This window comes from Leopardus geoffroyi, chromosome A2 (assembly GCF_018350155.1).
Source record: "Leopardus geoffroyi isolate Oge1 chromosome A2, O.geoffroyi_Oge1_pat1.0, whole genome shotgun sequence".
In the NCBI taxonomy this organism is placed as follows: Eukaryota; Metazoa; Chordata; class Mammalia; order Carnivora; family Felidae; genus Leopardus; species Leopardus geoffroyi.
Window position 1 is genome coordinate 35655611 of NC_059331.1, and position 22486 is coordinate 35678096.

Genomic DNA, 22486 nt, shown 5'->3' on the forward strand with positions numbered 1-22486 from the left:
CAAAAAAGCTGTCTTTGTTGTTGGCTGAAGGTGGGATTAAAAATTCTGGTGGCTATAAATCCAGGCATTGTATTTCCAGTGATAATTAGGTTTCTTACAGATTTCATGTCCTCTATGCTCGACTCCAAATGGCAGTCTGTAGTCCACTTTGCAATGGGGATCTATTTCACAACATTAAGAAAGACATTGTTAGATTGTCAAGTGGCGTTTGGAATTTTCCAGTTACATTAAAAACCTCTCCTTAGGATCATTTATTAAAGAAAAATTAGGTTTAAGAAGCCTGATGTGGACTTATTTATGCTTTCTTACATTAAAAAGCACCACCTAGACTTTTTTACATGGTAATTTGTCCCAGTGTACCATGGAAATTTTATGTCTCAATGAAGAGTCTTGGTACGATTTTACCTTGTGCTCAACCTTCAACAAACATTTACTTAGAAATAGCTCTCTGCCTGGCATTATGCTGGTGCTGGGGAAACAAAAGAATCGGGGTGTATTAGGTCGATCTCTTTTCTCAGATTTTTCTTTTGTAAGTCTTCTTTCTCCTTTCATGCAGGACATCATTTCTTTGCCATGGTTAAGAATCCCTATACAGGGTCATCAGTAGTAAATGCTTCTTCCAACAGTGACATGAAAACTTTCTCTCTCTCTCTCTTTTTTTGTTAGCAGAGAGGCACGTGGTAGCTTCCTGAGACCTACCTTGCCTTGGAAGGTTATTTCTTATTTTTTTTAATATAATTTATTGTCAAATTGGCTTCCATACAGCACCCAGTGTTCATCCCAACAAGTGCCCTCCTCAGTGCCCATCACCCACTTTCCCCTTTCCCCCACCCCCCTTGTCAACCCTCAGTTTGTTCTCTGTATTTAAGAGTCTCTTATGGTTTGCCTCCCTCCCTCTCTGTTTGTAACTGTTTTTTTTTTTTTCCCTTCCCTTCCCCCATGGTCTACTATTAAGGCAGGATTTCATTCTTTCTCATTGCCAAGTAGCATTCCATTGTATGCATAAACCATATCTTTATCCATTCATCAGCTGATGGACATTTAGGCTCTTCCCATAATTTGGCTATTGTTGAAAGCCAGCATTGTTGAAAGCATCAGCATTCCTGCATCCCTTGGGTAAATTCCTAGCAATGCTATTGTTGAGGCATAGGATAATTCTATTTTTAATTTTTTTTAGAAACCTCCACGGTGTTTTCCAGAGTGGCCGCACTAGTTTGCATTCCCACCAAATGTGCAAGAGGGTTCCCATTTCTCCACATCCTCTCCAGCATCTATAGCTTCCTGAGTGATTCATTTTAGCCAGTCTGATTTGTGTGAGGTGGTATCTCAGTGTGGCTTTGATATGTATTTCCCTGATGATGAGGGACATTGAACATCATTTCATGTGTCTGTTGGCCATCTGGATATCTTCTTTGGAAAAGTGTCTATTCATGCCTTCTTCCCATTTGTTCACTGGATTATTTGTTTTATGGGTGTGGAGTTTGGTGAGTTCTTTATAGATTTGGAATACTAGCCCATTATCCGATATGTCATTTGCAAGTATCTTTTCCCATTCCATCAGTTGCCTTTCAGTTTTATTGTTTCCTTTGCAGTGCAGAAGCTTTTTATCTTGATGAGGTCCCAATAGTTCATTTTTGCTTTTAATTCCCTTGCCTTTGGAGATGTGTCGAATAAGAAATTGCTGCAGCTGAGGTCAAAGAGGTTGTTGCCTGCTTTCCCCTCAAGGATTTTGATGGTTTCCTGTCTCACATTCAGGTTTTTAATCCATTTTGAGTTTATTTTTGTGTACAGTGTAGAAGGTGGTCTAGTTTCATTCTTCTGCATGCTGCTGTCCAGTTCTCCCAGTACCATTTGTTAAAGAGCCTGTCTTTTTTCCAGAATACTCTTTCCTGCTTTATCAAAGATTAGTTGGCCATACATATGTGGGTCCAAATCTGGGTTCTCTATTCTAGTCCATTGATCTTTGTGTCCGTTTTTGTGCCAATACCATACTGTCTTAATGATTACAGCTTTGTAGTAGAGGCTAAAGTATGGGATTGTGATGGGGAGGTTATTTCTAATATACTCTCCATTCAGCGCTATGTTTTCATGCAAAACGATGATATTATATTCTTTTTGGTATCTAAGTCCTTTCTGGCTATATCATTAAAACTCATTCATGAGATTCCAGGTAACATTTCCACATTCCACCAAAGGAACTCACGTTATTTTATAAAAGAGTGTTAATCATTTATCACATTACAAGCATATGCTATATAGTTTGAAGAGGCATATTCAGTGTATGAGTACATTGCTATTTTTAGAAATCAAATAAAATTCCTATGTCTTAACTCACATTACCAAAATCAGGGCCAAAGGAATCTTGGCTGGAAGAGATATGCAAAAAGACCCAAAAAACAAACAAACAGAAAACAAAAAACAAAAAAAAGATTGTTAGAAGAGATTTAGGGAAGGATATGTCATTGAATAAATGCATATTAGCATCACTAGATTTAAATCTTACCTTTATCAAAAGGTAGTATGGATTTAAGGAAAAAAAATGGCTGACATCACTAAACTAGGTACTAAGCTTTTATTAATGAAACCCACAAGCACATTAGCGATTTTAGTAACCACATCACACAGAGGGCTCATTCAAAATTCACCATCAATTTAAACCTCTCTCTCTTTTTCAAACCACTGCAGTTGCCAAGCCTCTTTTCCATCTATACTTAGGGACTTGTTTCTAATATGTCGTGTCTAACATTTATCTCTCTTGCTTCCTTCTAGCTGCGTTCAGCTCATTATCCCACCTGCAGGTTTCTTTTTGGAACTTCCCACCAGTATCTTAATTTGCTCCCCAGAATAAATCCCCATCACCTTCAGATTTAGATAGCATGCCACTGTTCATGGTACCACATTCCTCTGGACCCCTTTGGTCCCATATTCTAAAACTGTACAACTGACAAACAACGACACGAAGCCAAATCAATCTTAAGAAAGACCTGCTCCTTTTTAAAAGTTTGTGGCCATTTGGTTTTTTAAAATATAAACGTAGACAGCAAGAGAAGCCTTTTGAATGGTCATTCTAAAGCTTAACAATTAGCCAACCGCGCCATCACAATGGAATATAGATCTCCATGTGATTAGCCATTGATGCGTTAGCTTTACTTCAAAAATCCGTTTTGGAGAAAATTAGGTTGTAATTGTTTGCATTGTTAAGTGATATTTATCTGGGAAACTAGCCCAAGAGAATTATTGTACATCGGTGATTTGGAAAAGGGGTTTTTATTGTGCAAGTTAATAAGCCATAATACAGATCCCTTTATTTGTATTTTTTGCATGATTTTTTCTACAAGGAAAATAAGAAAACTATTCCTGATGATGGACCGAGAGGTGCAAATAACTTTTTAATTAAAAATGAAATTGTGGATTCTGCCAACTAGCGTATAGTCTGTGCTGATAAGGACAATTCTATATTTCCAAAGTTCGGGATTGTAGATAGTACGAGGGAAACAATTTCCCTTCTTCCCTTTCTAGATGTTTTTGGCTTGCCTATTAATTAAATTGACGTAGTACAAATTAATGGAGAAAATCGAGTTGTATTTTGGGTATGCAGGAGCCCCACAAAGATGGGGGAGGCTCAGACACAGTCAGGCACTGGAGGCTTATATGTACACTGAGCTAAGGAGAAGGAGGTCGGGATCTAGGGCTGCAGGGGAGGAGGATAGTGTACAGGAAGACCGAAGAGCAAACATTTGGTAAACAAATGATTGTCATGCCATGCAGAGACAGGGGGACACAGAGAGGGATTTGATCTCCAGGCCTTGATGAGCTTCCCCCAGTTTACCACAGCTGACCCATAGTCTTGGTAATTATTCTTGGTGATAGCTGTCTTCCTGGACCTCTACATTCTTAAGAGACAGAAAAGGAAGAAGTAAAACACACTTTGAGTCTTTTGGGCCATGATTATCTTCAGCTCAGAATAATCCACCTTCTAAAGTGGCACACTTTGATGAGGCTCATTATGAACCCCTTCGGTAGCTATCCTACCGAATATGGAGAATATGTCTGGACAATCTCTACCTTGGATTAAGGAGATCTGTATGTAGTTGTAAAACTGTCACATGCTTTGCTTTGATTTTTCAATTATTCTTTCTAAGCCTAAATATAATAGGTATTTGACAGTGCGTTTTAAGCTCATGTTTGTTTGGGGGGTTTTTTTGTTTTGTTTTGTTTTTGGTTTTGGTTTTGGGTTTTTGGTGTAGATTTGTTTGTTTTAACCAGAAGAACACATAAAAGCTTTCATCAGTTTGGCCTCGTGGTAATTAAAAATATTTTATTCATTTTTTATATCATCTTCAATAACTATAATATTTCCTATCTATTATGAATAAGTCTGCCTTGAATATCTGTGGATACAGCTTTGTAAACTTTTGCAAAGATAGTGGTAGAAGAAACTTCTAGAATTCATATCACTGGGTCAAAAGCTATGTCCATTTAAATTTTTTTTAACGTTTATTTATTTTTGAGAGAGTGTGAGTGGGGAGGGACAGAGAGAAAGGGAGACACAGAATCCAAAGTAGGCTCCAGACTCCAAGCTGTCAGCACAGAGCCCGATGCGGGGCTCCGACCCACAAGCCGTGAGATGATGACCTGGGCCGAAGTTGGGCGCTCAACCGACTGAGCCACCCAGGCGCCCCAAAAGCTATGTCCATTTAAATAGTGGTAAATACTGCCAAATTCTATTCTTTAAAAACGTCTTCTTGATATTTCCTAATCGTGTTTGAGAGTGTCTGTTTCTCGTGCCCTCATCACCTCTGGATACCAACCATCCCTGTCATTTTTACCAAACTGATTGGGGAAAATTATTGCTAGATTAACTTCAGTTTTCTTGTTTTAAAGTGAGGGTCTTTGTTTTTGTTCGTTTATTTCTTTGTTTATTTTAGAGCAAAAACCCTATTGAGATGGAGATCTTTTAAAACAGGAAAGTCACGGTGTCCATTGTTTACTTCTTTTTAAATAATTTGTAAAACGGAAACACAACATACATTAAGAAAAGCATACAAGTCATGAGTGAGCAACTCAATGAATTTTCATTACCTGAACTCATTCATATTACAATTCACATCAAGAAATAGAACATTGGCAGCAATCCAGAAGTATACTACTGACCCCAAGGTGACTCTTTCCTAATTTCTAACCCCACAGGTTGGTCTTGCCTAAAACAAACAAACAACAACAAAAAACCTTTTTATTGAAATTCATCAGTATACTATATCCTCTTTGATGTCTGGCTGCTTTCATTGACTGTTCATTACTTCCAGTTTGGGGCTATTATGAATAAACCTCCTATGAGAATTCCGGGACGGTTCTTGCATAAATGCAAGATAAATTCATTATCCTTGGGTATACACCTAGAAGAAGGATGACAGTTTTCCATACAAACTTAAACATGCTTTCATGGTTTTTTTCTAATGTTTATTTTTGAGATAGAGAGGGAGCACGAACAGGGGAGGGGCAAAGAGAGAGCAGCACAGAGGATCCAAAGCAGGCTCTGTGCTGACAGCAGAGAGCCCCATGGGGGGCTCAAACTCATGAGCCGTGAGTTCATGACCTGAGCCGAAGTTAGATGCTTAACTGACTGAGCCACCCAGGTGCCCCTAAACATTCTTTTAAAACACTGCTTCAATCATGTCATTTTGCTCAGGGTCCTTAAAATAAACTGAGAACTTTTTAACATGGGTTTTAAGAATTTCACATCAGCTTATCTTTTGACCACTTTCCTTATTCTCATCTATAAAGCACCTTCCTCCGTGTTGACCTGAGTAATCTTCAGCCATCCCAATTCCTTGCAATTATGCTTACAACAAAGCCTCTTTGAACACTGCTGTGCCTGGAAATTTTTCAGCTCTCTTTTGCCCTGTTGGCTGAGAAAATCTTGCTCATCGTTCAGGTTTTAAGTCGTTTAGAAAACTTCCCCTTCCCACCAAACTGGAGTTAGGTCCCCTTTAAGGTGCTTATCAAAATCATAGCATTTACATCACTGAATTGGATTTTTTTTTTAATTTTTCTGTCTTTCCCACTGAACTGTAAATACCTTGGGGATATTTACACTGTTGTATCCTTTTGCCTAAGGTAGTGATGACAAACAGTAGGTAGTCTTCAAAGTATTTGTTGATTGAATTAATGATTGTGCAAAGGAACAGGTAAAAGCCACTCATGATCCTCAGGACCCCAAACCACTGGCTAAAATAAGGACCCATGAAATCGTAATTCTTCTACTTGAGTTTCTAGAAACTCTTCCGTACAATGTGTCTCTTTGTGTACATTCACCTGTCCCTTACCCTCCACTCCATCATTGCGTACTGCAATGCACAACACTGCACAACACAAGTGCTGACGGTTTTAGACCAATGTGAACAGTAACTTTGTGTCGCTTCACTACCATGAATATCTGTCTGTATATGGAAAACCTGGGTTCGAGTCCCGGTTCCAAACCTCTCTAACTGTGCCCGGGGATAAGCCTTCCTATTTACACAATGGGTAATAACAGAAACTAAGCCTTAAGCTTGTTGTAGGATTAAAAAAACTAAAGTCTGAAAGGTAAGGCCCTGTGATCTACCAATGTTAGCGGTCACGATCGCTCTCACAGCTTGAGGCACACCCTCTGAGATAAAGGAAGAGTGGGCCACATCAACCTTTTTTCACTTAGCCGCAAAAATGTTAATTTCTAGGGCGCCTGGGTGGCTTAGTTGCTTTAGTGTCTGACTCTTGATTTCGGCTTAGGTCATGATCTCACAGTTTGTGAGTTGAGGCCCCGCGATGGGTTCCGCTCTGACAGTGCACAGCCTGCTTGGGATTCTCTCTCTCCCCCTCTCGCTCTGCCCCTCCCCTGCCCTCTCTCTCTCTCCCAAAAAAATTTTTTTGTGTTTTGTTTTTGTTAATGTTAATTCCTGTCTGCCCCTCACTCCACTTATCAAATGCCTAAGGGAAGAGTTGGAGTTTGAATTCAGCGGCATCAGGGTCTGGCAAAGTTTTCCTGTTAAGGGCAGAATAGAACTAGTTTATGCTTTGTGGGCCAAAAGACAAAATTGAGGGTATTATGCAGGTACTTAAATAACATGGTTGAGAGAAAACAAAGCTCCACAAAATTCTTTTTTTTTTTTTTTTTTTTAGTTTTTTTAAAACATTTATTTTTGAGAGACAGAGAAAGACAGAGCATGAGCAGGGGAGGGGCAGAGAGAAAGAGAGACACAGAATCCGAAGCAGGCTCCAGGTTCTGAGCTGTCAGCACAGAGCCTGATGCGGGGCTTGAACTCACAAACTGTGAGATCATGACCTGAGCTGAAGTCGGACGCTTAACCGACTGAGCCACCCAGGCGCCCCTCCACAAAATTCTTTCTTGCTGGAATTTAAGATAGAATGACAATCAGGTAGAATTGATTTTCTCTCTAATCTTCCAAGAGAAAGAGCAGGAACGCCCTTCTGCATGCGCTAAGCTCACTCAGTTCAGCGGCTTACGCTTGGGAAGGGGAGAGCTAGAGCCAACAGTGAGTCACAAGGTACGTGGTGCTGACCCTCACCCCTCTTAGGATTGCCAGGAGTGAGCAGGCAAGAGCTAGGGGTCCTGCGTCTCCTCTTCTCCACTTCCTCCTAAATCATGTAGCCCCCATCGCTGTAGGCATCTCTCCAGGATGATCGAGGAGGTAATGATTTTCTTAGGTAATTTTAACCCAGTATTTTTTCTGCCTATTCCTCTCCATGGTCTTTAAAATTAACCCCATTGAGGAGTGCCTGGGTGGCTCAGTCCGTTAAGCATCGAACCCTTCATTTCAGTTCAGGTCATGATCTCATGGTTCATGGGATCTAGCCCCACATCAGGCTCTGCACTGACAGTATGGAGACTGCTTGGGATTCTCTCTCTCTCTCTCTCTCTCTCTCTCTCTTTCTCTCTCCCCCCCCCCTCTGCTTGTGCTCTCTCTCTCTCTCTCAAAAATAAAAAGTAAATGAACTTTAAAATTAACCCCATTGAACAGATGAGGAAACTGACAGTGAAAGAAATTGATCAAGGATTCCAAGGTTAAATTAATACCAGAACTGGGAGTTAAACTGCACCCTGAGTGGTCCGAGTCTGTTTCCTTGGCTCCTGTTTTATATTGCTTCCCTAAGCTTTCAAAGTAGATGTGCTGGAAGAAAAAAAAAAGTGGTGGATTCAGGGATGAGAGATTGGAAGGTGAAAAGCTGTTGGACAGGAAGGAAGCCATTCTAGGTGGACACAAAGGTCTAAGCAAAACTATGGAGTAAAAAGGAAAAAGACATTCTCTCTGTAAGGCTCTTCCCATGAAGACCTTACATGTTCACAAGTATCCTCAGGTAATAGCATTCTTCCAAATGTCTCTATGCATTATTTTTTTTTAATTTTTAATGTTTATTTATTTTTGACAGAGAGAGAGAGAGACAGAGCATGAGTGTGGGAGGGACAGAGAGCGAGGGAGACACAGAATCTGAAGCAGGCTCCAGGCTCTGAGCTGTCAGCACAGAGCCCAACGTGGGGCTCGAACTCATGGACTGCAAAATCATGACCTGAGCCGAAATCGAACGCTCAACCGGCTGAGCCACCCACACACCCCTCTATGCGTTATTGATGTTAGCGGAAATTTGGTATGAGCCAACTAGACCTTCTCAGTAGCTAAAATCCCCAATGTAGACTCCATTAACCTGAATATAATTTGCTGTGAAGAAGAAAACTTCAGACTTAGGTTGAAATTTATGTACTTTTTGGACAGCTAACGTTATTTCATTACAGTTATTAACTTACTTGACTGTTTCTTAAAAGAACTGAAAACTTCAATAATCATGCTCTGCTTTTTCAAGTGATCACTCACAAATGTTTGCTGTCAAACTGACATCTAACCAAGGAAGAATGGTCGTTTCTTTTTACAGGCTTCTCACTGCAGGGTCATACATTCTTTATGTATGATTTATCTAAACTAGTGCTTTTAATATCTTAAAGAATGCGTTCTTTTACATTAGGCATAAAAATATGTCTCTCATTAGTATACATAGCTTAAAAGTCAAAATTGATCTATTTTGAGGTATTGCTTCTACGTTGCTCAAACACAGTGAATCAATGCATTTGGCCGTAAAAATGTTAAGGTAACTTTGTGTTACTTTAGATGGAACTGGTTTATTCATATCAGTCAACATAATTAAAACATCAGAAGGGCTGGGGATTAGGGTGTTGTACAATTTGAGTTAGGCTGTACTGAGCAGTTCAGATTTATTACTGCATTTATTCCTTACAGTTACCTTATGAAGAAGGTGTTCCCATAACCCCATGTTACACAGCTCAGAGATATTAAGAAATGGATGTTTTACGTGATGTATAAGCAGCAAGTTTGGGATTCAAATCCACATTTGGCAGATATTGAGCCCAGGAGGCTTCAAAATCACATGAATGATTTTGCCAATCATTTCATGGCTCTGTTGTTTGGGATTGCTTAACAACATAGCCTCAACCATCCAGTTGACTATGAGTCACTTCAACTGATTCTTGAACTATCGATTGCTAGGGATCGATGTGGTGAGTTATTTGGACTTCACCTGCAGTAAAAGTCACAGAAAATCAGTATCACATTGATTCTTGATCAGTTTCTCTCAGTAAATTTAGAAATATTCAACAATACTTGTAGACCCATAAGTATATGAGTGTAATAAAATTCCAGTCACTTCATAAAAAAGGGTAGAACAATAGCAATAATAATAATAATAATAATAGTGGTAACAAAAATGACTACTTACTTTGAATACTTACTAGGTTCCAGGCACTGTGCTTAATGCTTCCTGTGCATTTTTAAATTTAGTCCTCACAGAGACCCTATAAAGTATAATGTTAGAACCCTAAAACCTAATTCCTGTGGTATTCTAGAAAGGTATTTGGCTTTTGCCTCCTGTTTCTGGCACATAGCTTCTGAAACCCTTGGAAATTGCCAAAGCAATAGAGTATCTTTTGTCGATTAAAGAGATGACTGGTGGCTGGGGGTGCTTAGATAGCTTCAAAATGGGGGCTAGTCACCAGAAAGACTGACACATGATTAGAGGGCTGGAAATTTCAACCTTGCTCCCCTACTTCTTGGAGGGAAGAGGGCCTGGAGGCTGAGTTAATTATCCATGGCCATTGACTTTTTCAGTCTTGTGTATGTAATGAAAATTCCATAAAACCCCCTAAATGTAAGGTTTGGAGAGCTGAGTTGGTAAGCACATTGAGATGCTGGGCAGGTGGAAGCTCCATTCAAAACACTCCACCCATCCCCCATACCATGTCCTATGCATGTCTTCCCGGTAGCTATTCCTGACTTGTACCCTTTATAATAAATCAGCAAATGTAAGTAAACTGCCTTCCTTAGTTCTGCGAACCATTCGAGCTAGTTATTGAACCTGACAAGGGGTCTTGGGAATCCCCAAATTTATCACCAAGTCAGACCGAAGTGCGTGTGGTTCGGGCACCCCACTTGCGACAGGTGTCTGAAGTGAGGTCATTCTTGTGGGACTGATCCCTTCAATCTGTGGGGTCTGTGCTAACTCCAAGCAGTTAATGTCATAATTTGAATGGAATTGTTGGATATTAGTTTCTGTTGGAGCGTTGGAGGTGTGGTAGGAGAAAGAAACCACAGAATTCCCAGTGGCCTACTCGTGTACGGTAAAAGGAAGAAGGTATATTAGCACACTTAATAAGTTCAAAGGTAGAGCCAGCAGTATTGAAGCTCAAATGTGTCATGAGGGCTTGGTCCTTTGCTATGACTCCTCTCCACTTTTCTCCATGTCAGCTTGGTCTCACACAGAATCTCCCCAAAAGTTAGCCCACAGCTTTAAGCCCAGCAGAAAAGAAAGCTTCTTTTCACATAGTACTTCCATACAGCCCTCATGTTTAAATTCATTGAACCGCCTTAGATCACAACTTATTCTCAAACCAGTCTCTGTGACTGGGATGGACCATGCAGTTTTGCCTATGCCGGGTCACAATTTCACCCTTGGAGACTTTGCTCACCTGCACTACATGGACGGAAACTAGGGTGGGGTGGTCACTCCCCAGATGATTAACTTTTTTTTTTTTTAATGTTTATTTATTTTTGAGACAGAGAGAGGAAGAGCATGAATGGGGGAGGGGCAGAGAGAGAGGGAGACACAGAATCGGAAGCAGGCTCCAGGCTCTGAGCCATCAGCCCAGAGCCCGACGCGGGGCTCGAACTCACGGACCGTGAGATCGTGACCTGAGCTGAAGACGGACGCTCAACCGACTGAGCCACCCAGGCGCCCCGATGATTAACTTTTTAATCAAAGAAGAGGAAATGAGTCATAGATTAGCAAGAACAGTGGATTTCAGGTACAGAAAGTGATAGTCTCCATTATCCCCATTTTATAGACAGCTACGTTAAGGTTCAAGAACTTTAGAGTGACATGTCAATATCTGCCAGTTACTAAGATATAAAGCCAGCATTCCAGCCAGGAAATCTCAGGGTAGTTATAAAACCACAGTGAATTTCTAGGAACTAAGTCTGCAAGTAAAGATTTTCAAAAGGAGCTTGTTGCTCGTGCTTGTAAACTTAAAATAGAACAGAGAGTTATGTTTGGATTCAGTTAAGTAAAATTACTAACTCTGAACCAGACTCTTAAAGAGCAAAATACATGTTTTCTTATTTGTACAGATCTTATAGATGCTGTTGATTCTTGGAAGATGTCCCTAGTAACTGGAATCAAATGCCAAATGTAGTAGACATTTTTGCCTGAAATTGCCTAACTAATCCCTCATCCTTGGTGAGAATATGCACTGGGTAGGTATGAGATGACAGTCACATAGACCCTCCTCAGAGGGTAACGTAAGTAAATACTCACTCCCAAGTTCCCTCAGGTTGTTGGCAGAATTCATCTCCTTGTGGTTGTATGACACCCAGCCAGGGGTTACTCTCAGCTCATTGGGGCCACCTGCAATTCTTTGCCAGGTAAACTTTTTCAAAGCTAGCAATGGAGAGAGGGTCTCCCTAATGTCTACTAACAAGATCTTACCTAGAGATAAAGATAGAGATAACCATGGTGTGGCATCACATCATCCTTGCCACATAATGTAGCCTAGTTACAGGAGTATCATCCTATTACCTTTCCTGTATTCCATTCTATAGTCTAGGGGACACTCTAGAATCTGTCACTGGCCCACCCTTCGGCCTTCATTCAACTTGCCCTCACTACCTAAAATGTGTGTTTCCCATCACTCCGAAAACAAGTCGTCTTTGAAGGACCAAGGGCCTGAATCAAATACTTCTACTTCCCCAAGACTTACTTAGTCCATTAGGTTGAAGGAAGTATCTCCTGGTTACTTCGAAACCTCCAGTACCAATCCCTAAACTCTCTGGACATTTATTACTTTTTGTTTTGAAATACTCATTTTTTTTTCCATGTCTAAGCACTCTGACTAGATCTCTGAAGCCGAAGGCCCGCCCTTCCTTTCATTATTCATACATTTGACAAATGTTTATCCAAACCCTAATGTGTGACACTGTACTAAAAACTACATTAGGTTTCAAGGGACAGAAAACCCCAACCGAATGGTGGGTTAAACAGATTAGCAGGCCGTTTATTTTTTCTCATGCAATAAAAAGCTTGAACGTAGGAAAAAAAAAAAAGTTTGAAAGTAGAGTTTTGATGACATTGGTTCAGCGGTCCCAAACTCTCAAGATTAAAATCTCTGTGATTCTCTTGGCTTCTTTTTTTTTTTTAAGCATTGCTTTTTCTCATTGGCACACCATGGCTTCCATAGTTCCAGCATCAAGCCTGCATTTTGGGGAGGAAGAAGCAGAAAATGGTAAATAGGAAGTTAATATGTCTGGAAAACAAAGTTTTCCTAGGTAGCCTCACCAGACTTTGATTTGTATCCCACTGGCAAGAACTGTGTCGTGTTTCCATCCGTAGCTGAAAGGAGAATGGAAAAATATTTTTGAACGGGCGGGCATTTAGGCACTCGGATCAACATTCTTGGTCTAGCTCTGTGAAAGAGAAGAGAATAAGCGTTGAGTCGGCAGCAGTGATTTCCACCCTCAGGCACTTGCTGGGCGTTCAAGGCAACATGATCAATGAAAACAGTTATGGCCCCCGCTTCATATAGCTTTTTTCCTAATTAGAGGACACAGGCAATAATGAAACGTATTTGTTGAACACATGTAAAATTCAGTTGTAATTGTGCTGATGCGAAAAAGGTCACAGGGCTCCGAGCATTGGGAAGGGGAGGAGGAGATACGAAGGACCTAATCAGGGAAGTTAGGAAGGCTTTCCTGAACGAGGAGCCCTTAGGGTGGGATCTACTTCAGTTTTAGCACCTAACATAGGGTCCTTCATATAACAAAGTTTATAGCAAAGAAGAAAAAATCACGACACGGAGTCTTGCGATGCCTAGTAGGACTATACTTCATGACTCTTTTTTTTGCAAGTAGCAAAAAAATCTAAGTTCACACTGAGTTTTTTTTTTTTTTTTTTTATTTAAAAAAAATTTTTTTCAACGTTTATTTATTTTGGGGACAGAGAGAGACAGAGCATGAACGGGGGAGGGTCAGACAGAGAGGGAGACACAGAATCAGAAACAGGCTCCAGGCTCTGAGCCATCAGCCCAGAGCCTGATGCGGGGCTCGAACTCCCGGACCACGAGATCATGACCTGGCTGAAGTCGGACGCTTAACCGACTGCGCCACCCAGGCGCCCCTGAGTTGTTTTTTTTTTTTTTTTTTTTAAAAAAACAGGCATGTATTCATTACGGTTCACCTTCTACCTTCTGGCACCAGGTAACATCAGGTAACATCACCCATGTTGTCAAGTAGCACTATGCTTTTCCACTTGGCTTCCCTCTGTGTTGACTCCATTCATTTGGTGCTTTTGCTCTCATGATAGTAAGGTCGTGGCAAGCTCCAGATTTACAAATTCTTATCAGAAACCCATGGAGGTAAAAAAATGTTATTTTCCCAAGAATAAATATTTTCTGATTGGCTCCCATTGTGTGTGGGTTAGGCCAGGCACCCACGCTTGGGGCAATCCCTTGGTCACCAGAAAATGCATGATCCACCTTGCAAGTCCTAAGTCTTGTGCCTTCTCCCGGACGGGGATAGAAGGAGCATCTTCAAAACTCCACGATGTGGGAATGAGGATGAAGACCGTTGGCTTCTCATGGAAAAGCAAGAAGCATTCACCAGTGGGAGTGGGAATGTTTGCTGGGCAGACAGGAGGAACAGGGGACTCCACAGGGTAGAAATGACTAATGGCTTTATTCATTGCCACAGCTAACAAAAATAATAGTAATAACATTAAGAAAAATGCTTATTTTCTAAGCGTTCCTTATTATACCTACCCATACAAATCCGTTCTACGCTCCCAGCGTTTTGAAAATGTATCCAGCCTGCTTTACCCAACCCAGAAGGAAAAACTAGCTCTGAGGTTTGAAATTGGTAAGTATGAGATTCCCAGAGGATGGGGTTTTTGGTGGGACTAAAACCCTTCCCTCAGCCCTCACGTCCACACCGTATGCCCCAGTGCTCACACACTCATGCACACATACTTCCCTCGGTGCTGATGGGCTTAGAGAAGGTCCATTAAGTGAAGCTCATTTCAAGCGCAGATGATCCCAAGTAGCTTAACGTCTGCCTGGTGGCCAGACTAAGTGATTTCGGATGGCCTTAGACTTCTGATCACATCCATGCAGCCAGGGAGGAAATGAAACCTTGTTTATCATCTTGATAAACAGTCCCTTTCAGTGCCTCTGGACGCTGTATGTAACTCGGTAGAGTCAAATACTATTAAATTGTCATCACTGTCAAAAAGAGAAGTAATAAGTTTTTCTACCTGAGTCATAGTTAATGACTTCTACAATGTGTAACACAAATCAGAGCTTCTGTTTGTCTGCTTTCCCCCGAAATGTGTGTTTTCTGAGATTTCTGGCTGTGAACGTGAGGCACAGTCTCATGATATAAATAAGTATATACTTTTATTATCACCTCTCAGCGAAGCCAATAAAATATCAAGATGACAAGGGCCAGATTCTTGGCTCAGGTGAGGTATGTGCACGGAGGAAACTAGGAAGCTCTGTCTTGTTCTGGTTCTCCCTGGAAAGCGTAGATTTGAAAGACCATATTTCACGGGTGAAAGCCTCGGAGATTCTGCCTCCCTAGTTACCATTAAACATATTTATAGAAGTTATTTAAACACTCTTAAGGGAGTAATATACTACTTTTACTTTAATCATCTTAAAGAGTAATTTATTAGTCGGATTAGGCCGCATTAAACCACACCAACTCACCATCCCCAAATCTGATTGGCTCATACAACAAAGGTTTATTTCTTCATCTGGCAGCATGCTTGTTGTGGTTCACCAGTGGGGCTGTGTTGATAGACGTCACTCAGGGACTAGCATTGCTGGGGGAGCCACCATCTAAAACCAAGGGGTGGGCAAACTCTGACCCAGACATCCTATCTGCTTTATACTGCCAATGAGCTAAGCATGGCCTTTACGTTTCTAAATGGCTAGAAAAACTCAAAAGGAGAATATTTTGTGACCCATAAATATTGCACGAAACCCAAGTTTCAGTTTCTATACATAAAATTTTTTTGGCATACAGCCACACTCACTGGTGTAAGTATTGTTCGTGGCTACTTGCCTGATAAAATAACAGAGTTTGGTAGGTGCCACAGAGATCAGGTAGCCTACAAAACCAAAAATATTTACTATCTCGACCTTTATAGAAAAAGCGTGCTGACCCCTGACCTAAAATATTTTGGGTTGGGGACACCTGGGTGGCTCAGCCGGTTAAGCCTCGGACTCTTGGTTTCACCTCAGGTCATGCTGTCACAGTTTGTGAGTTAAAGCCCCACGTTGGGCTCTGCGCTGATGGTGCAGAGCCCCCTTGGGCATCTTTCTCCCTCTCTCTCTGCCCCGCCCCCTCTCGTGCTGTTTCTGTCTCTCTCAAAATAAATAAATAAACTTAAACTAAAAAAAATATATTTCTGGGGACGCCTCGGTAGCTCAGTCTGTTAAGCGTACGACATTGGCTCAGGTCATGATCTCACGGTTCGTGAGTTCAAGCCCCACATCGGGCTCCATGCCGACAGCTCGGAGCCTGGAGCCTGCTTTGGATTCTGTGTCTCCCTCTCTCTCTGCCCCTCCCCTGCTTGCATTCTGTCTCTCTCCATCTCTCTCTCTCAAAAATAAAATGAAACATTAAAAAAAATTTTTTTAATATTTCTGGTTATCACACCAGTAAGAAGAGAGCCTTGGCGAGTCTTGCATAGGGAATTAAAAAGTCATCACGGTAGTGATACGTCACTTTCATTAATACAGAAATAGTCACATGGCCCCACTTCCCACAAGGCGACTAAGAACTACGCATAAGTCCAGGAGGAAGAGAGCCAGAGAGAGTCATTTAGCGCTCCTGCTGGCTGCCAAAGCTAAAACTAACAACAGCAAGAATATTAATAGGAGGAAATCGCATTTTTCTTATACTTCAGGCACTGATCCAAGTGTTTTGCCAGTGTTTACTCGCTTCATAGCGCTCCACAACTTCATCCTGAAAGTACTGTTATCTTCCCCATTTTACAGATGATAAAACTGAGAACGAAAAGCTTAAGTGATATTCCTTAGGTAAATACAGTTAATCAAGAGGGAAGGCAGTATTTCAACCCAGTCAACAGAGCTCCAGAATCCCATCCAAACACTGGACTCTTACCATCGTACCACGTGCAAACCCCTGGGACTCACAGAAGTGCCAGCCCTTGGGGCGCCTGGGTGGCGCAGTAGGTTAAGCGTCTGACTTCAGCCAGGTCACGATCTCGCGGTCCGTGAGTTCGAGCCCCGCGTCAGGCTCTGGGCTGATGGCTCAGAGCCTGGAGCCTGTTTCCGATTCTGTGTCTCCCTCTCTCTCTGCCCCTCCCCCGTTCATGCTCTGTCTCTCTCTGTTCCAAAAATAAATGAACGTTGAAAAAAAAAATTAAAAAAAAAAAAAAGTGCCAGCCCTTGGTACGGTAGAGACCCCTCCCTGACAAAACCCTTAATTGTAAAGTTCAGTAGATGCAAAATGCTACTTTTTATTTTTGTGGGACAGATTTCCACAACGCCTGATAATTCAGGTAGGATTGTGTGTTGGAGATTCATGTGGTTTTCCTCCAGATACTGAAGGAGGAACTTGTAGTTTAAAATCGCTTTCTGACTCAGCAGGGGGACCCCCTGGTGGGCATCAGACCCTCTAGTAAGATCACTTCTTTCAGAGGAGAGTATTTTACAACCACTTTCTTCCTAGATTAACTCAAGGTGTATCTGTCTTCCTGTCTTTGCTTCTCGGCCATCTCAGGAATGTTGTTGCACCAGCATTTTTGTTGTTAGCGTTGTGTAGCTTGTGGAAGACATGTCCAAGAATACAGTCATGGCTTTGAGGTGATAGATTTGGAGTCATTCTCTTGCCTGCTTTATTTTGTTGAGTATACTTTCATGTTTTCCTAATGGAGTTTATGTATAATTACCACCCGTGTTCCTATTAACATCCATCATACTTACCTGTGAAGGAAAATGGAAGAATCTCATTTTAAGAGAATAAAACAAGTGTATAACTGTTGTTGGACTTCCATCTCAGAGAGTATTCCTATCTGTATACCATTAAATAAATGCCAGGAAGAAACCCAAATAGAAAGATGAATAAAGACATAGGAGCAGATAAGATTCAATATAGACAACATATCAGACCACCCACCATTGACAGGACATTCTGGAGCCTGCAAGGCAAATTCTTCCATTTTTTACCCTTTCAGAATTCTCTTCCTTTATCAAAATTCTTGTGAGAAGTAACTGCCTCCAGTGTTGCCTTTAAAACTGGGTTTCGGGGCGCCTGGGTGGCGCAGTCGGTTAAGCGTCTGACTTCAGCCAGGTCACGATCTCGCGGTCCGTGAGTTCGAGCCCCGCGTCGGGCTCTGGGCTGATGGCTCAGAGCCTGGAGCCTGTTTCCGATTCTGTGTCTCCCTCTCTCTCTGCCCCTCCCCCGTTCATGCTCTGTCTCTCTCTGTCCCAAAAATAAATAAACGTTGAAAAAAAAAATTTCTTAAAACTGGGTTTCATATTTTTATGTTTGTCATAAGAATAATGTTAGCTTTTATTTATAGTATGCTTACTGAGTGCTGTTTGGTATATTAATACACAATTTCTAATTCTCCTAATATCCTGTAGAGTTGGGCATTTTCTTTATGAAGGACCAGAAGTTAGAGATTACGATTTGTTCCTAGTTATCCAGCTAGTAACCCATATTGTGTTATTTGAAATATTTAAATATTAATGTATTCAACCTTTAAGGTCAGTGTTTCACGTAATTTTAGGGGAATTATTATAATATTATAATCAGAGGAGTTGCTCGTGTGAAATAAGTTTGCCTGTCTGTTTGCTAAAAATTGTTGCCCTATCATTCCCAGCCTGGAAGGCTAGCAATAGAGAAGAAAACCTGGTAACCTACCACCTAGCTGGACCGGTGATTTTGGTTTAGGCAAAGGACTTGGGGGGATCCAAGTGGGATTTAGATGAAGAAAGTTGTACCTTATAGGGGACCAGTGGACATAGCTACTCCTCTAATCCTCATTCCCTTTTAACCCTTGCCTTCATCAAAATAGTGGAGAGGCACCAGGGTGGCTCATTCAATTAAGCATCTGACTCTTGACTTTGGCTCAGGTCATGATCTCACGGTTCGTGAGTTCAACCCCATCTTGTGCTCTGCACTGACAGTTCAGAACCTGCTTAGGATTCTTTCTCCCTCTCTCTACCCCTCCCCTGCTCACTCGCTCTCTTGAAATGAGTAAATAAACTTAAAAAATAGTAGAACACAACTTATTTATTTTACATCCTCTGATATCCAAACCACTACTGGGGTTTGCCCTCTCTAATGCTATCCAAGGCATCCCTGCTGGAAAAAGAGTAAAAGTTGTGTAGTATTTAAAGAATGCTAAAGACTGAAAGGTGTTCTTCTTATAAGCTCATTGGTACATCTTTGGGTAAAATTTGTTTCCATGTTGTTAGAGAAGTTCTTAAAAATAATTTTTGCAGTAGAGTTTCATCATATCCTATGTGTAAGCCATTTTCTTCCTTAAAAAAAAATAAATAAAGGAGAAATCTTGGGGGTGGGTGATAAGTGCATTGTAGTATTTCATTACTTTTAGCAATCTTGTTTTAGGGGAATAGCGGGGTCTAAATGTTTCCCAGTGGTCCTGACTGGGAGTAGGGATACAGGTGTGAGGAATGGTCCATGCTAGTGAAATGAGGGAAACAATGAGAAGGGTCACATTTTTTCCCAGTAATAATCCTGATTCCAATAGTATTATTAAGAGCAGAATGCTTTTCAGAGCTTACTCCTAATGAGGTATTATTATAGCTGCCTATACTTATTTAATTCTTATACTCTCTCATAGTCCTTGGAACAACTCTATGAAATTAATGCTATTATTATCCACATTTTATAGACAAGAACCTTGAGGCATAGCATGCAAAATGATCTGAAGCAGCAGATCCAGGACTTGAATTTTGGCAGCCTAGCTCTAGAATCTGCGATCTTATTCATTATGCTATTTTGCCTCAAACAGGGCTTCCCAGCCCAGAATTTGTTCTTTTTTCTTCCATTCATCTGTCTTCTTTGTACCCCAGAGCCTTAGGAGGGAGGAGATGGTAATTTGTTTAATCTGAAGCATAAACAAATCAAGCAGCCATTTTGCCCTCCTCGACCAAAACATGCTTAAGGATCCATTAGTGTCTCTCTTGTCAGTGATTTACAGACGAAGACACTTGGAGCTTCCTTCCAGTCTACTGGGTCAATAAAGCATTTTTAACAGAGTCTTAAATATGCATTTCTGACAGCCACTACCATACATTCCAAGAGAGCTATTTATAAGGTCTTGATCAAGAAGCCCTATAAAAGTAATCTCAGAAAAATCTGTGCTTTGTCTCCTACGTAACATCTTTTAAAGAAAGGAACCATTTGCAATGAAATGAAAATGGAAGGATCTGAGTAATTATGTCTGTGTTAACATTCCTTGCTATGTTTTATTCATTTCCTCCAGAAGTTGCCCTCAACTATAAGCAGATATATCCTGGCTTAACTCTTAATGAGGACTCAAGTTTTCTTACAGTTATTATTATTTTTTAAAGTCTGTGTGTTTATTTTGAGAGACAGGGAGAGAGAGGAAAGAGAGTGTGTGCATGCATGCAAGCAGGGGCGGGAGCAGAGAGGGAGAGGGGGAGAATCCCAAGCAGGCTCCACACTGTCAGCACAGAGCCTGATGCAAGGCTTCATCCCACAAACCATGAGATCATGACCTGAGCCGAAATCAAGAGTCAGATGCTTAACCAACTGAGCCACCCGGGTGCCTCTCTTATGATCACTCTTAATTGCGATTTCATTTTCCAGTCATTTTGCTTAGAATAATAAAAAGCTTGTCTTTTGTACGTTTTTGGCACTACCCCAAACCAAAGTTCCAAGTAGATTTTTCTAGAAGGTATATTAGGTCATTTCTTTGCAAAAATTACATCTATCACTCAAGTTTGTTTTCTTAAAAGATCTCATAGTGAATATCCAAATAGGAATAGGTCCCCCAGAGATGACTAATTTATATTAGTCTTTCTTCTTTTCCCTTCTTTTATTTCCTCTTTTTTTACTTTCTCTCTCCCCCTCACTTTTTTCCTTCCTTCCTTTGTTCCCTCCCTCTCTCTTTACTCCCTTTTCTTCCTCCCTCCATTCTTTTTTTCCTTCTTTCTTTCCTTCCTTCCTTCCTTCCTTCCTTCCTTCCTTCCTTCATCATTCAATCATTTAGCAAAAGTGATACTATTATTCTAGGCACTAAGGATAAAGAAGTAAACAAGATGTGGTCCCAGCCACGTGGAGTATCTAGCCCAACAGGATAGACACATAGTGAACCAAACATTTTTATTGGGAGATACACTGCAAAGGAGAATTTAGGCTTGCTAAGAGATCATACCATGGGGATCCAAAGCTAGGCTTTGGGGAAGAGATTTATTCAACAAATGTTTACAGACCAAACCTGGACCAGATTCTAAGGCAAGTACTAGGGATAGAGTGATAAAAAAGAAAAATTGCTACCCTCACCCTTTATAGGAAAAGGAAGACATCGTTTGAAAATGCCAAAATAATACTTTGTGATATTATTGTGGGAGAATTATGTAAGGTTGTAGAATCATATAGCAGGGGAATCTAACTCACTGTATGGTTCAAGGATACTTAAAGATGATCCTAATGATGAGTATGGGGGGCAAAAAAAAAAAAAGAATAAAATAAAAATATAGTACAGGGTTTAGACTTACAATCTCTCTCTTTTTATTTTTAAGATTATTTTCTTCTCTTGTAACTTTGTACTGTCCTCTAGCATTTCCTTTCCCAGAAAACCCAGTGTCGTGATAATTTTGAATTACTTGGCTATGCTTAGTCATTGACATTAAGCCATCAACACCAAAATATACTAGTGAATGTCAAATTGCCTGGCAGATGAAAAGGATTAGACATAGCATTTTCCCATAAGTGCCCATTCTTAAGTGGCTGACCCAGTTTGTAGCCCAGAGCAATCCAGTTGCTTGGTATGAGCACTGTTAGATGACCATTCCGGGAGCAAACCCTGTTTTATGATGGCAGCCTTCAAGTTTTTAGCCATCTGCTTGCCAGTCATTTCTAACCTCATCATCCCTTTCATTCTTGACATATAATTGTCATCAGTGGGGACTCTTTTTAAGAGAAATGTTACCCTTAGCAATTCATCTTCTTTGTGTTTCCTCACATGTGCAGGGGAAGACAGTGATGTATTGAGCTGGGAAGGAGGGATCATTGCTAGGAGCATATTGGGCTTGGCATTTTTTTCAACTTCTCCAGCTCAGAGAGAGTTGCTGCTGCCAGAAATAATCTTGAAATGCTGTCTCCCCCCCCCCTCCCCGTTTTTGGATATTAGAAACTTTCTCTTCCTGTTAAAAATAGGTTTTGATAATGTACTCAGAGGTCTGACAAACACAAGAGAAAAAGCAGAAGGGAAAGTGGAGAGCTGACCCGTAGAGCTTCCCTACAGGGGGCTGCCATTGCCACTGGGGTGAAATGGACAAATGGAGTGAGAAGCAAGGCTCCCATTTAGAAAATTTGTGGGAGAGGAAGAACTGAGCAATAGATGTTCATCTAACACATCTAACATTTTGGATTGACCCATGTGAGCTGGGTAATTACTGCATTTACCTTCTAATCTAAAAGAACTAGGAGGCCCCTTATGAAGTGCAATTTAGGATATGAGGCTAATTTCTTTTTTTTAATTTTTTTAAAGTTTATTTGTTTATTTGAGAGAGAGAGAGTTGGGAAAGGGAGAGGGAGAGAGAGAGAATACCAAGCAGGCTCTGCACTGCCAGCACATAGCCAGCCTGATGTGGAGCTCAAACTCATGAACTATGAGTTCGTGACCTGAG

At 40.9% G+C, this 22486-nt stretch overlaps 1 protein-coding gene across 3 annotated transcripts in view; it reads left to right on the forward strand.

The window, feature by feature from the left end:
- TAFA1 (TAFA chemokine like family member 1) overlaps positions 1–22486 on the forward strand; it is a 513047-nt gene that overhangs the window by 361048 nt on the left and 129513 nt on the right. The window lies entirely within an intron of this gene.